The 14,876-nt window shown below is 44.9% G+C and overlaps 1 protein-coding gene across 3 annotated transcripts in view; it reads left to right on the top strand.

The window, feature by feature from the left end:
* The window catches only part of RERE (arginine-glutamic acid dipeptide repeats), a 363,134-nt gene that overhangs the window by 193,371 nt on the left and 154,887 nt on the right, over positions 1–14,876 (top strand). For all 3 annotated transcript variants that reach the window (XR_008848528.1, XM_056544467.1, XM_056544468.1), the window contains exon 3: positions 9,712–9,782. The gene's annotated coding sequence lies outside the window, so the exon portion shown is untranslated. The remainder of the gene's footprint in view (positions 1–9,711; positions 9,783–14,876) is intronic.

Genomic DNA, 14,876 nt, shown 5'->3' with positions numbered 1-14,876 from the left:
CTTGCTCCTGTACCCAGTGATCTTTTCCTTGATTTTTTTCTTTTTTGGCCTTCCTTTTGTTATCGCTTTATATTCTCCCTCCGTCTCGTGCTCTCCATTTTCATGGTGTCTGGGCATTCTGTGTCATCAATTCCGCAGAACAATACTGTAGCTCGAGCTCATTTCTGTTTAGTTACAGAGCCCAGATGAAACCGAAAAGAGCCCTGGCTGCAGCTTTGTTCGCTGGAATTAATGCAATATAGAGTTCTCAAGCCGTGTGACAAGTGATCACAGGAGCCGGCAAGGAAAAGGGGGGCCCGGCTAAAGTCAGGGTACATAGAATAGATGTTCTAATTGCTGTATTAGAGAAGGTATTTAAAGTTTTTCTTCCTTTTAGGAAAAAGGATATTGCTTTAAAGTTTTTAGTATGTGTATTTTTCATGGCCTTCCCTGTCACCTCTCAATGTATTCATTTAGCGGTGTGACCTCATTTTTGAGAGGTTGCGCATTGTGGAACGCCCCAGGCGTCTGATTCAGGATGCCCTGCAGATAATGAGGCCACAGATGGAGTTGTTTGATGCTGACATTATCCTGGATCGATGCCTCTGCCATTCGTCACAAAGAAGCTTATGTGCCCTTGTGTTGTGCATTCAGTACAAGGTTTTGGCGAACATTTGGCCATCCTAGTTGTCCACTTTGTTAGATAGCTGGCCCTACATATACAGAAATTGGTAAAAGAAAAGCAGTTGCCTGTAGCAGCTAATCAGATTGCTGCTTTAATTTAAAAAAATAAAAATGTGAAAAATTAAAGCAGCAATCTGGTTGCTATTAGTAACTTCACCACTTATCCTCTGCACCGGTTTTACTAACTCTCCCCCCATTGTCTTAAAGGGATTATTAGGTGTTTGCTTTAAAAAAAAAAAAAAAAAAAGAATAAAAAATAAATTATATATGCACCCACATATACCGTATATACTCGAGTATAAGCCGAGTTTTTCAGCACGATTTTTCGTGCTGAAAACGCCCCCCTCGGCTTATACTCGAGTGAACTCTCCGCCTTTTAATCCCTTCTCAGTGGTCTTCAACCTGCGGCCCTCCAGATGTTGCAAAACTACAACTCCCAGCATGCCCGGACAGCCATCCGCGGTCCGGGCATGCTGGGAGTTGTAGTTTCGCAACATCTGGAGGGCTGCAGGTTGAAGACCACTGATTGAAGGGATTGACAGGGGGGGGGGGATGATGATGACGGTTATGATGGGGGTGTTAATGATTGGGATCTGGATGATTACATGGGGGGGGGATGATGTATTTCCCACCCTAGGCTTATAGTCGAGTCAATAACTTTTCCTGGGTTTTTGGGGAGAAATTAGGGGCCTCAGCTTATATTCGGGTCGGCTTATACTCGAGTATATACGGTACATATACTGGGGCAGGGGGATTAAAAATTTTATAGAAAGAGAATGTCCAGCGCCAGACTCGTGCAGGGAACTTCTTTATTAGGTTGCCATGGGAAATGACAGGAACTCAAGTAATGTGAGGCGTTTCGGCCCTGTGGGCCGAAACGCGTCACATAACTTGAGTTCCTGTCGTTTCCCCATGGCAACCTAATAAAGAAGTTCCCTGTACGAGTCTGGCGCTGGACATTCTCTTCTTTCTATGTGCTAAGTGGACTAGTCCTGGTCCAGTCCGAGCGCAATCCCAAGGGTGAGCTGGACAAAACTCTTCTGCTGTTTCTAGAAATTAAATACTTAATTCCCAAGCACAAGTTTAGCTGAAATTTACGCCAGGTCAGAGTTGACATAGCTTTCACTTACAGGTGCACGAAGCAGAAGAGGTGTGCGCCTCCTGATAAATTTGGTGCAATCATAGATTGGAGAGGCTTTACCTAAAGAGGTTGGCCGGTGAAATATATATTTTCCAATTCCCCAGGCTGCTAATAAAAAACATACACTTTACTTCACCTTTCTCCACCCCCTTGTAGCTCCGGAATCCGGATGCAGTCTGTTAGAAGTGACGTCACACTGCCGCTCCGCCTGGCCAGTGATTGAAGTGTGGCTGTAGACAATACGCTCTGCAGTAGGGGGAAAGCAGAGTTCCCAGCTGCGGACTGAGCACCCGATACTGGAGCTACAAGGGGGGGGGGGGGGGGGGGGAGTCTGTTTTTCTTTTAGTAGGCACCCTGGGGACAATAAGAAAATATTACATTCGGAGACCGGTGTACAGAACGCTGGTCTTAGTAAATTTCCCCTAAACCTTTCTGCTTGTTTTTGAAACAAGCTTTTCTAATTAATAGGACTTGTGCACGGGACTCGCTGGGCATGATACAGTGGCTTCGACAACTGTAGTGCCCAGGGCATCCTGCGTCTCTCAACACCAAACTTTGCAGAACGGACAGTAGAGAAACGCTGAAGTTATGCTTTAATTCTGGCATCTCCACCTGATCTCCGCCTCCTCATGAACGGAGGGGCATGGAGGGATGTCACCGAGATCGTGGGGGTCCTAGCGGCGGGACCCCTGCGATCATACATCTTATTTCTTGTGCTTTGGGTAAGGAATAAGATGTATAAAGCCGGCATACCCCTTCAAAACAGGCTTCGATTGACCACCATTGCTAACTGGTAGGGCTAGGTGGTATACCAGTTCATACCGAATACCGAAATTTTTGTGCTGCACGATATGAATACCGCAATACCGATTTGGCCCCTCCCACTCAGGAATGAATGAATTATCAGCCCAGCTGATGCGCTGTCCCCACATTGGAGAACTAATCATATGTGACCCGCGAGCGCTGTTCTGTCCCCCCCCCCCCCAAAAAAAAAATATTAGCCCAGCGCTGCACTGTCCACAAAGGGGTACTACTCACATATCACCCGCAAGCGCTGCCCTCCTCGTCCTCCTGTTTGTTGTGGCCGCCGGCGCTGACACTTTCTACCAGTGGTCTTCAACCTCCAGATGTTGCAAAACTACAACTCCCAGCATGCCCGGACAGCCGTTGGCTGTCCAGGCATGCTGGGAGTTGTAGTTTTGCAACATCTGGAGGTCCGCAGGTTTAAGACCACTGCTCTCTACTGTATCCCTATGCCCGGGCTGCAAAAGGTAAACAAAAGTAAACTTTAACGCATGTTCCTACGTTGGCCTTGCGCTCTTCCTGGGGACGTGAATGTCGGAAAGCAGTCAGCCTATCACCAGCCGCAGCGATGTTCCGCCTCGGCCGGTGATAGGTTGAGCCCAGTGTCATGTAAGAAGCCAGTGTCACGTCCCCAGGAAGAGCGTAAGGCCAACGTAGGAACATGCATGAAAGTTTATTTTTGTTTACCCTTTGCAGCCCGGGCATAGGGATACAGTATAGAGTGTCCGCACCGGCGGCCACAACAAACAGGAGGACGAGGAGGGCAGGGCTTGGGGGTGATATGAATTTACCCCGATGGGGACAGCGCAGCGCTGGGCTGATAATTTAAAAAAAATTCTTTGGGGGGGGGGGGGGGGGGAGAGGAATACCGTTATATACCGTGGAACCGCCATGAGTTACAAAAATATCGCCCAGCCCTACTAACTGAGCAGTAAGAGGGAGGTTTCTGCAGAAGTAAGCTGCCTTCTAGCCTCTAAAAAATAGATATACGCTTGTCCTCTTTCCCAGCAATAAATGGGCATGAGGGCGTGTAAACATATTTATTCTGTTTATTTATTTATTTTTCTTTATCACTCATTGAATAGTTACAGTATATAATCTAACCAGAATTTTTTTTTTTGCTATTTATTTATTTTTTTTTTTTTTAATATAATTTTCCTGTAAGACATCATTTAGCGCTCCTGTATTGAAGGGTCTCCCCAGGAGTCACGTTGTGATTTCCTCGTCACGCTCTCTCGTCCGCTGTAAGGAGACTTGTCATTTGCAGAATGTGAGGTGTGCTGATGGATATTTTCACTTTTTTTTTATCTTGTAAATGAATTACACAAAGCCAGGTCACAATGAGCCAGCCTTTCCATTTTACTTGTCAGCCGCAGACAAGTCTTTGATGGCTGGGAGATAAAATTAGGAATTCAGACGCCTCCTGACTCCTCACAGATTCAATCTCTGTTTGCTTTATGGCTCTTTTTTTTTTTATGAAATAAGCAGCAGTTCTGGAAAACATTGTATTCTCCCCAAGACTTTATGAAGAGCTGTCACGACTTGAGTAACTGCCTTAGCGGTGACAAGGACATTGGCAGCAGAGCGCTTAAGTAAATTGTGCGGGATGTGGGAGATTTACTCTGCGGCCTCCCTACCTCAACATGGGGGGAGGGAGAAGCCGAATACTTCACCAAAATATTTCTCTTTGTTTTGATAGATCTCATTTCTGGGTTTAATTTATTTTTCTAATATATACTATCTTTGTGTATTTGCTGCGGTTTTATCATGGATTCAGTTCTTTTAAGTGTCTATACCGCTATCGGTTTTCATTGCTGCAGTTTTGCCCGTTGAATTCAGTGAAGGGAAACCTGCAGTATAATGCGAATTAAAGCGTAAGCACTAAGCAGCCATTAGGACATACTGCAGCACAAAGATGTAGCAGAGCTGTGTGTGTGAATACAGCCTTAAAAGGTGGTTTCCATGTTCTGCTAGGATATGGCGTTATTTTATGGGTTGGTGGGGATCAAACCACTAGGACAGTGGTTTCCAAGCTGTGGACCTTTTAGTTGTTGCAAAACCAACAGCTGTCGGGGCATGCTGGGATTTGTAGTTTTGCAACACCTGGAGGTCCACAGTTTGAGGATCACTGCAGTAGGACCTCAACTTTCCTGACCCCAAAAAAAAATCATATATATATATGTGTGTGTGTATATATATATATATATATATATATATATATATAATATATATACACACACACACACATTCACATACACACACACACACACACACACACACCTACATGCATACAGTAAAATCTCCCTTAGTGGACGCTTTCCAATAGTGGACAGTTCTTAATTCCCTGGCAGAGTACCCTAAGACTTAATGTATTTTCACCCTCCGAATAGGGGACACTCCCAATAGTGGATGCGGTCACACCCAATAGTTACATAGTTAGTACGGTCGAAAAAAGACATATGTCCATCAAGTTCAACCAGGGAATTAAGGGGTAGGGGTGTGAATTAAGGGGTAGGGGTGTGATAAAATAGGAGGATAAAATACTCCCAATAGGGAACAAAACACTCCCAATAGGGGACAACCAGGTTTATGCGCCGGCCTTACCTTGTACACAGGGTCGCCGTCAGTGGGTATAGCCAATACCCCAGTAAGGGTGCATTCACCCTACGCAATTCCAGCGGAATTCTGTGGTCAGAATTCTGCTAGCGGAATTACTCGCGGTCAACTTTTACATCGGTGTGAATGGATTTCCGTGAGACCCATTCCCACTGAGCAATTTCAACATGTTCATTCATTTGACACCTGTCACCCCCCACTGGTCAGTTGTCTGCCAGAGCCATGAAACCTACATATACAGAAAAGAGACAGCAGCAGACAGTCATACATTGTGTAGTGGTCTTGCTAGGTACTGCGGCTCTCATTTACTTCAATGGAAACTGAGCTGCAGTAACCCAGTATGACCACTACACAATTTATGGAGCTGTTTTCTTAACGCTCATACTGTGTAAGGGCACTGTGGCTGGGGTGCCCCCACAATCACATATTGACTATCTTCAGGATGGCGTGTGTGTCAAAATCAGGACGGGCGTACTCTTCTGTGGGATCCTAGTTGAAATCTATTATATCTGATTGCTCTTCCTCACCCCGAATTTGCGTCAGGTCAGCCAGCACACCCAATGCAGATTGGTTAGTTCAGTCCCTCTGTAGGGTCCGGCCACTTTACTCCAGTGTGTATAGGCAGATATAGTGAACTTTGAAGTCTTGCTTGCTCTATGGTAAACCCCCCTCCTGTTTTTGCATTAGTGCACTGCCCAGATGCTGTCTCTGTGGCTGCCGACCCTTCCCCCATTACCATGTACATCTAATCTCCCCTGATGTATTGTGTACATTGCTTAAATAAAAAGGAGGGTGGTTGTCAAGCCTGTGATTCATGCTGACAGTCCATGTAAAGGTGTGGTAGAGCGAGGCATTAAAGAAGCATTATCGTAATGCGCTTATGGCAGGTCATGACAGGGGGCTTTATTTATACGGGAGGCAATCATTATGGAATGATATTTGTCAGCCTGTGGTTAATGCATTTTTCTTTTCTCCTTGCTTTTATTGCTTTATTATGTATATTGCCTGTCTTGGATCTTGTATAGATGTGAAATGGTTTACTTTGTATGGGCACGGTCCATTATTAGCTGGGGTGGTTCGATCTCCTGGAAGTAAAGCCTTTGGCTGTCTAGGCATGCTTGGAGCAAGGCCTTAAACAATGTTTGGCATGAAGGTGCACTCTGCTTGCTGCCATTGAATGCAAACGTGTAAAAAAAAAAAAAAAAAAGTGTTCGGCGTACGACTATCACGAGAGTTTAGGGACATTTTCAAAGGGATTCTGTCGGCTGCCAAGAGCTGCAGACACTGTTGTATAACTACTACGGTATAAAAGCAATCTGTACCTTTCCTGGAGCTGATGGAGGTTGCTAAACTTATAAAATTGCCTTTTTATTTCTTAGCCAAGTGTCAAGGGGGGTCTTGGAGTGCAAGCAAGGGGGCGTGTTGGGATGTGGCACTTAAGCAACTTAGTCCCACTTCCTTGGCACTTGGCTGAGAGTTTTTAATGCAGTTTTATGTTTGGCAACAACCATCAGCTCCAGGAAAGGTACTTTGTCCCTCTCATGCTTTTTCTGATCTTGTCCAGTTTGACAAATGTTATGCTGCTTTCTCCCACATTCTGCTTTGCTAACATTACCATAATGTGTCATCACAGTACCACATGACATGTAGAGCCAGTACCAGGCTGTGCCATCACCTCCTCGATTATAACTGGATGAGAGGAGCTGTAGAATAATCTTCAGTAACTGTGATAGGAGTGAGTAATAGAGCTGGGCGGTATGACCAAATATGTGTATCACGGTATTTTTGTAACTTATGGCAGTTCCACGGTATATAGCGGTATATTTCTTACACACCCCACCCCCCCACCCCAAATCATGTGATCCGCGAGCACTCTTTTGCTCCCCCCCCAAAATCATGTTACCCGCCAGCGCTGTTCTGCTCCCCCCCCCCCCCCAAATTAATTTTCAGTCCAGCGGGGTACTACTCATATATGTCACCCGCAAGCACTGCCCTCCGTCATTTTTTTAGGGGTCGCCCGCGCTGGAACTCACAGTACGCCAGTGGTCTCCAACCTGCGGACCTCCTGATGTTGCAAAACTACAACTCCCAGCATGCCCGGACAGCAGTGGAGACCACTGCGGTACGCTGTATCCCTATGCCCGGGCTTCTTACATGACAGTGGGCTCAGCCTATCACTGGCCGGGGCGGGACATCGCTGCGGCCGTGATAGGCTGACTGCTGTCTGATGTTCCAGTCCCCAGCGTAAGGCCGACATAGGTAAGTTAAAGTTTATTTTCTTTATCTTTTACAGCCCGGGCATAGGGATACAGCGTACAGCAGTGATCTCAAACCATTGGCTGTCCGGGCATGCTGGGAGTTGTAGTTTTGCAACATCTGGAGGTCCGCAGGTTGGAGACCACTGGCGTACAATGAGTTCCAGCACCGGCGCCCCCCAACAAAGAGGAGGAGGGGCAGTGCTTGCAGGTGACATATGTGAGTAGTACCCCGCTGGGCTGATAACTTATTTTGGGGGGGGGGGGGGGGGGGGGGAGCAGAACAGCGCTGGCGGGTCACATGATTTGGGGGAGCAGAACAGCACTAGCGGGTCACGTATGATTAGTTCCCCGATGTGGGGACAGCTCTGCGCTGGGCTGATAATTCATTCCCAAGGGGGAGGGGCCAAACCGTTATTGCGGTAAGGGAAAAATTCATATCGTGCAGCCCAAAAATGTTGGTATTCGGTATGAACCGGTATACTGCCCAGCCCTAGTGTGTAACTACCCCCCCCCCCCATATGCAGTTTTATCATACAGGAGGTTCTATAGTGGGGATGGTGACCCCCCATTGAGAACACAGAGGCACTTGTAATTTCGAGGGGGTCACAATGAGATCACAAGACCCAACTGAAGGAAAGGCTTCCAGGAATGACCAAAGGGCTTCTTAAACTTATGCACTGTGAACCTTGTACTTGGGGCTTCCGGTGTCTGCCCAGAGATTGCATCATGGACTTTGCTGTCAGATACTGAACTGGTTAAGAACTTGACAGCACAGTCAATTTGAAGAGCTTAGAACAAGTATGAGGTCAGTGACTATAAAATGTGTAGAACACAGAGGTGGTTTTCAGATGACTGTTTAATTTATGGAATGTAACCGAAAACTCTCCAATGGCCTAAATTCATGGACTGCACCCTCTTACCACAACAGGGTAATAAACTTTGGCTCTTTTGGACATTGTCAGATATAACATGATCAATAAAAGCACCTCTATAATTTAATTTTATTTTTACATTAAAGGGGTACTCCAGCATAAAACATCTTATCCCCTATCCAAAGGATAGGGGATAAGATGTTAGATCACGGGGACTCTGCCGCTGGGGACCCCTGCAATCTCTCCTGCAGCACCCCCGGCTGCCACGCCTCTTCCCATAGACTTGCATTGAGGGGGTGGGGCGTGACGTCACGATACTCTGTTCCCTGCACCGCCTGTCATCAGCCACAGAGCGATCCTTGCTCTGTGCAGCTGAAAAATGGGGGTGCTGCAGGAGAGATCATGGGGGTCCCCAGTGGTGGAATCACCGCGATCTAACACCTTATAACCTATCCTTTTGATAGGGGATAAGATGTTTAGTGCCGGAGTACCCCTTTAATCTGAGCACCTTTTTTAATTTATATCAATTAAAAAAAAATAGCTTTGTTAATGAAACCAAAAATATACTGCCATTAGAGGTGTTACTGATTTCCAAATTGCCATCCTTGGTGTTCCTGCTCTTTCAGCCTGTGTGATGGGAGGTCACAATCCGACGGGTTTCTGGAAGTTTGGTCCGGCTTCAGCTGCTGCTTCTCTGTGCACTTCTGCTCTCGGTGATGCATGAAGAAGAGCCCTTATCGCCGCTTGTCGGCCTAGTGCAATAAGCGCTCCTAAGCCAGAGTAATGCATGCTGGGTAGTAAGGCACTGGAAACTTCTTATGCATACTCTCCATATACAGAAGAAACAAGTGGCACTCTCCAGAAGAAGACTACAGGACATACAAACAGCAGGCTATCAAGGCTTCTGTGTACATGGCCTTTAATGTTCTTTCTACCCCTTTGGTCACACTGTGGAATTTCTGCAGGCGCAATTCTTTCCGAGGGCGAAATTGTATTCCGTTAGATTGAACATGTCCGTCGTTCCTGTGGAATCTGCAGGTAAAAGCCCATTGAAGTCAATGGGACTTAATTTTTCCTGACAATTAGTTTGGAACATTCCACTCCAAGCAGATGGCGGCAGATTTGTTAAATTTCCTGACCACAATGATTCCTCGCGCGGCTGTGTGAACATACCCGAATATTATTCAGAAACTTTACAGTGCATATAGTATACATGATTTTCTTAGACTGTTTGACATATTAAAGCTTTAACCCCGTGGAACATATCGTAAAACTGTTGTCATGCTTATTATAGTTATCTCTATATGTATTTCTTCTGTGGTGTATTCTAAGCTTTTCTATTTTTCCCTCCCTCTAGATTGCGTGTATATTGAAAGCAGAAGACCCAACACTCCATACTTCATATGTAGCATTCAAGATTTCAAACTGGTGAGTTCATTGGTCCTTATTCCTGTAGTATGGCGGCACTAAATGTGTTCAGGGAGCTCACGGGTTCTTGTATGTATGGAGGAGAAGACGGCGGATTGTGATGGAGCCATTTGCAAAACAGCCCACCCTGCACAATCCGTGCCTGTGATATTTTACTCAGTGCATTAAAGGGGCACTCCGCTGCTCAGCGTTTGGAACAAACGGTTCCGAACGCTGGAGCCGGCAGCTCGTGATGTCATAGCCCCGCCCCCTCAATGCAAGTCTATGGGAGGGGGCGTGACGGTTGTCACGCCCCCTCCCATAGACTTGCATTGAGGGGCGGGGCTATGACGTCACAAGCTCCCGGGTCCAGGCTTCGGAGCAGTTTGTACCCCTTTAACCATGGCATTGACCATCCTGTATTGCACACGATTCGTTGTGTTATCACCAGTAGACATTATGCAGTCACTGTGAATGAATCATTGTACACGGCACATGTTCTGATCCTGTTTGTTCTATCAGAGCTAATGCAGCTGCCGAGGTTTTTATTTTTGTGAACAAGACCTAATGGTTATGCCTGTCATAGACTCTCAGATCATTTGGCTGATACAACCTGAGAGGAGTGCTTTTATAGTCGCTTCCACCTGTCTGAGAATTTGTCAGACACGCTTTATTTTTCTCAACATTTATTGCTACATTTGGTGAATTCAGCAGTAATTCTTATCTAGGGCAGTGCAAGATGTTGTATTTTTCCTACAATCTCGATGGTTTTTCATGAGTAAGGTAAACAAAGCATTGCAGGGCATTAAAAGCAAACCCAATATGAACGGAGCCTTAGGTTATGTTCACACCGCCGTTGTGCTCAGACCCCGTACCCGTTCAGGGTCCATTTTTTTTTTTTCTTTTTTTTTTTTTCTTTGTTCTGTTGAGCAGACCCTGAACAGGTTGGAGCACAACTGATCACAATGACTTAAAGGGGTACTCCAGTGGAAAACATTTATTTTTTTTTAAATCAACTGGTGCCAGAAAGTTAAACAGATTTGTAAATTAGAAAAAAAAGCAAAAAAGCCAGCAAGTAGAAGTAAAACGTCCGTCTTTATTCAGGGTTCTTCTTTAAAAGCCTTCACGGTGGCAGACAAACAGTGAACATATCAAAAATAAAATATTGCACAAAAGAGGGGGGTCCCAAGGATGGCTGACGTGTTTCTGAGCTATTGATCCTTACTCATGGCCTATAGATCCTCAAATGAGGCACCCTTATATACTCCAGGGCATATTCCCCATTCCCACATCACATGTGCACGTGATTAAAACCAAAACATGGGGCTAATCACAGATAAATTATTCAGAGACATATCAGTAATGTAATATTAAATCTGTTTTGCTATTTAAACCATGGGATTGAATGCAATTCAAAAGATAAATCCACATGATTTCCCTATTGTGGAGGGATCAAATTTGGTCACCTCCCCTTTTATTTAACTTCACCTTCTCAATGCCTGAGAACCTGAGGAAAGTGGTGTCTGAATTGTGACTTTAGTGCTGGGCGATATGACCAAAAATGAGTATCACGGTATTTTTCTAAAGTATCACGGTATTTCACGGTATTTATTTTTTTACATTGAGACTTGCATTGAGGTGGCGTAGAGGAACTAAATGGGCTTTTGGAACTAAATGATCTGAACACTGGGGCAGTGGAGTACCCTTTTAAATAGATGTAACAACCCTACAGCCTCCAGCTGTTGCAAAACTACAACTCCCAGCATGTTGGACTATATAGTAGTGTATAGTATAGGTCAGTGTTTCCCAACTAGGGGTGCCTCCAGCTGTTGCAAAACTACTACTCCCAGCATGCCCAGACAGCAGTTGGCTGTCCGGGCATGCTGGGAGTTGTAGTTTTGCAACAGCTGGAGGGCCTACTGTAGGTATAGTATATTATACAGACCCCTGTCCATGCCAGAACCCTGACTCACCTTCCCAGTTGCTGCAGGGACCGTTCGGGGAGGGTGGTCCGGGCCATCCATCCTTCCTGTAGTGTCCGGCGGCATTCCGGGTGGAGGGTGAACCGGTCCGGGCTGTCCTTCTTCTCCGGGGGTCATCTTCTCCACTCCGGGCAGGCTCCGGCCTAGTAACGCTGCATAGACGCCGCTGCGCAGTGACGTCCGTGCGCAGCGACGCACCTGACTTCACGAAAACATATATATTTTTTTTTATTAATCAACAGATTTGTAAATGACTTCTATTAAAAAAAATCTTAATCCTTCCAGTACTTATTAGCTGCTGTATAATACAGAGGAAGTTCTTTTCTTTTTTTAATTTATTTTCTTTCTGACCCCAGTGCTCTGTGCTGACACCTCTGTCCATTTTAGGAACTGTCCAGAGTACAAGCAAATCCCCATAGCAAACTCTCCTGCTCTGTACAGTTCCTGACATAGACAGAGGTGTCAGCAGAGAGCACTGTGGTCAGACTGGAAAGGAAATTCAGAAAGAAAAGAACTTCCTGTGTAGAATATAGCATCTGATGAGTACTGGATGGATTAAAGGGGTTATCCAGGAAAAAACTTTATATATAAAGTTAAACAGATTTGTAAATTACTTCTATTAAAAAATCTTAACCCTTTCAGTACTTATGAGCTTCTGAAGTTGAGTTGTTGTTTTCTATCTAAATGCTCTGATGACATGTGTCTGGGGAACTGTCCGGAGTAGAAGCAAATCCCCATTGCAAATCCTTCTACTCTATGCAGTTCCTGAGACAAGCAGAGAGGTCAGCAGAGAGCACTGTTGCTAGACAGAAAAGAACAATTCAACTTCAGCAGCTGATAATTATTGGAAGGATTAAGATTTTTTTAATAGAAGTAATTTACAAATCTGTTTAACTTTCTGGAGCCAGTTGATTAAAAAATGTTTTCCAGTGGAGTACCCCTTTAAGTCACATTATTGCAGGAAAGATTCCTGATATATGCGGAATGAATGCACCTGTATGCTGTATTGTCAATGCGATGTACAGGGAAAGTGTAATCCATGAGGTAGAATGAGAAATCTAATCCCCCCCCCCCCCCCCACACCGCTCGGGTGTATACTACCAGACTTTAGGCATATGCTCGATGCCTAGACATATATAGGATGCAGTGTGAATAGCCCCAGCCATATCCATCAGATCTTCGCTCATGTTCTTAGATCAAGCGCTGCGGAATCTGTAGGCGCTATATAAATTATTATTATTATTATTAAATTGTCTTGCACCCCTGGTTTCCCTTGTTTTTGTCGCTAGTTTGCAGTTTAGCCTTGTGGTGTTATTCATGCTCGGTGTAATGACGCCTTTTTTGAATTGTACTATAGCGCATATTAGCGGGTACGTTGGGAGTTGCTGCCGAAGCAGTGGAGAAACGGTGAATTACAATGCGAAGGTTTCCATTCTGGGCAGAGTTTCCTGCTGAGTTCCCATAATTGCTCAGGGATATTAACGGCAATAAAGGCCGTCCCTTTTGTTGTCAGTATTGGTTTTGCACCGTGCATTAGGGCTGTCTGCAAAACATGAATCAGCGCACACAGATACCTGTCGGTGGCGCGAGGCGGAGGGTTGTGTGCAGCCTCTTATTTAGTGCCCCCGTAACGCTGCCCCCCCAGCTTAGAGGCATTGTGGGATGCGGCTATAAAGGTGTGTCTCTGGGCATGTTTATGACATTATCGGGAACATCTGTAGAGCAGTAATTCACGTCTATGTGCCCAGGGGGGCGGTGGGCCAGGGTAATGAAGCAGCAGGCAATCATCTGATTAAGGTTATTATTTTGATCTAGAGATTGGAGAAGCGCATTCTCCGCTAGATTAATTTTATGCAGCTTTTTCCATTGGTCACTTCTCATGTTACAAGAGATGAGGTGAAAAGCTCATAAAGTGTAAACTCTAATCCCTGCATATTCAGGTTACACCTCGACCTTTCTTAAAGGGGTACTTCGGTGGAAAACATTATTATTTTTTTTTTTTTTAATCAACTGGTGCCCGAAAGTTAGACCGATTTGTAATGGGCTTGTACCTTTTGATCAAAATGTATACTAACAACCTGTTAGTTTTTGAATTTATGCTGAGAAGCAATTAGATCAAATTGCAATATGTAGATGTGCGACAGTGTCTGTCTCTTCTACCTGAATTCAGATTTGTAAATGACTTCTATTAAAAAGAATCTTTACCCTTCCAGTACTTTTAAGCAGCTGTATGCTACAGAGGAAGTTCTTTTTCTTTTTTTAATTTCTTTTTTGTCTTGTCTACAGTGCTCTCTGCTGACACCTCTGTCCATATCAGGAACTGTCCAGAGCAGGATAGGTTTGCTATGGGGATTTTCTCCTGCTCTGGACAGTTCCTGATACGGAATTTTCCTCTGTAGCATACAGCTGCTAAAAAGCACTGGAAGGATAAAGATTTTGTAATAGAAGTCATTTACAAATCTGTTTAACTTTCTGGCACCAGTTCATTAAAAAAAAATATATAAATGTTTTTACCCCTTTAAGGCTATTTCAGTGCACCGTTAGGCTGCCTGTGTTACTTTTAGGACTAAATGTGCCACGTGTACACCAAAGCCTTCTCTCTACATACAAACTTATTTTCCTCTTGTCTGGCACGTCCTTTTTTTAAGGAGAATGTTATATGCTATAGTAGGGCATGTGGATCTAAGGCAGTGTTTCCCAACCAGGGTGCCTCCAGCTGTAGCAAAACTACAACTCCCAGCATGCCCGGACAGCCTTCGGCTGTCCGGGCATGCTGGGAGTTGTAGTTTTGCAACAGCTGAAGGCACCCTGGTTGGGAAACACTGATCGAAGATTTACTTGTCTCTTGGAAGATATCAAACTAAATCATGGAGTCTTAAAGGGCATTTCTGGGATTTTTTTTCCCATCAATTTTGTGAGTTTTTGTCATTAATGGGGAGTTGAGCTGCAGTAACCTAGCAAAGCCGCTACACTATGTACAATGCTGTCTATTGCTGGTGCCACCACTATGCCCGCTGTCTCGACCTCCATCTTTCAGATAGCGATAGCTTATCCTGAGTTTAGGCAATCGGTGATAAAGACCTGGAAAACCCCTTTACCGTACGTTCACACACTAAAATAAAGTAAAATCCAG

The sequence above is a fragment of the Hyla sarda genome, chromosome 10, assembly GCF_029499605.1.
Source record: "Hyla sarda isolate aHylSar1 chromosome 10, aHylSar1.hap1, whole genome shotgun sequence".
Lineage (NCBI taxonomy): Eukaryota > Metazoa > Chordata > Amphibia > Anura > Hylidae > Hyla > Hyla sarda.
The sequence above is the reverse complement of the archived record's forward strand: the minus strand, read 5'-3'. Positions and strand labels throughout refer to the sequence as shown.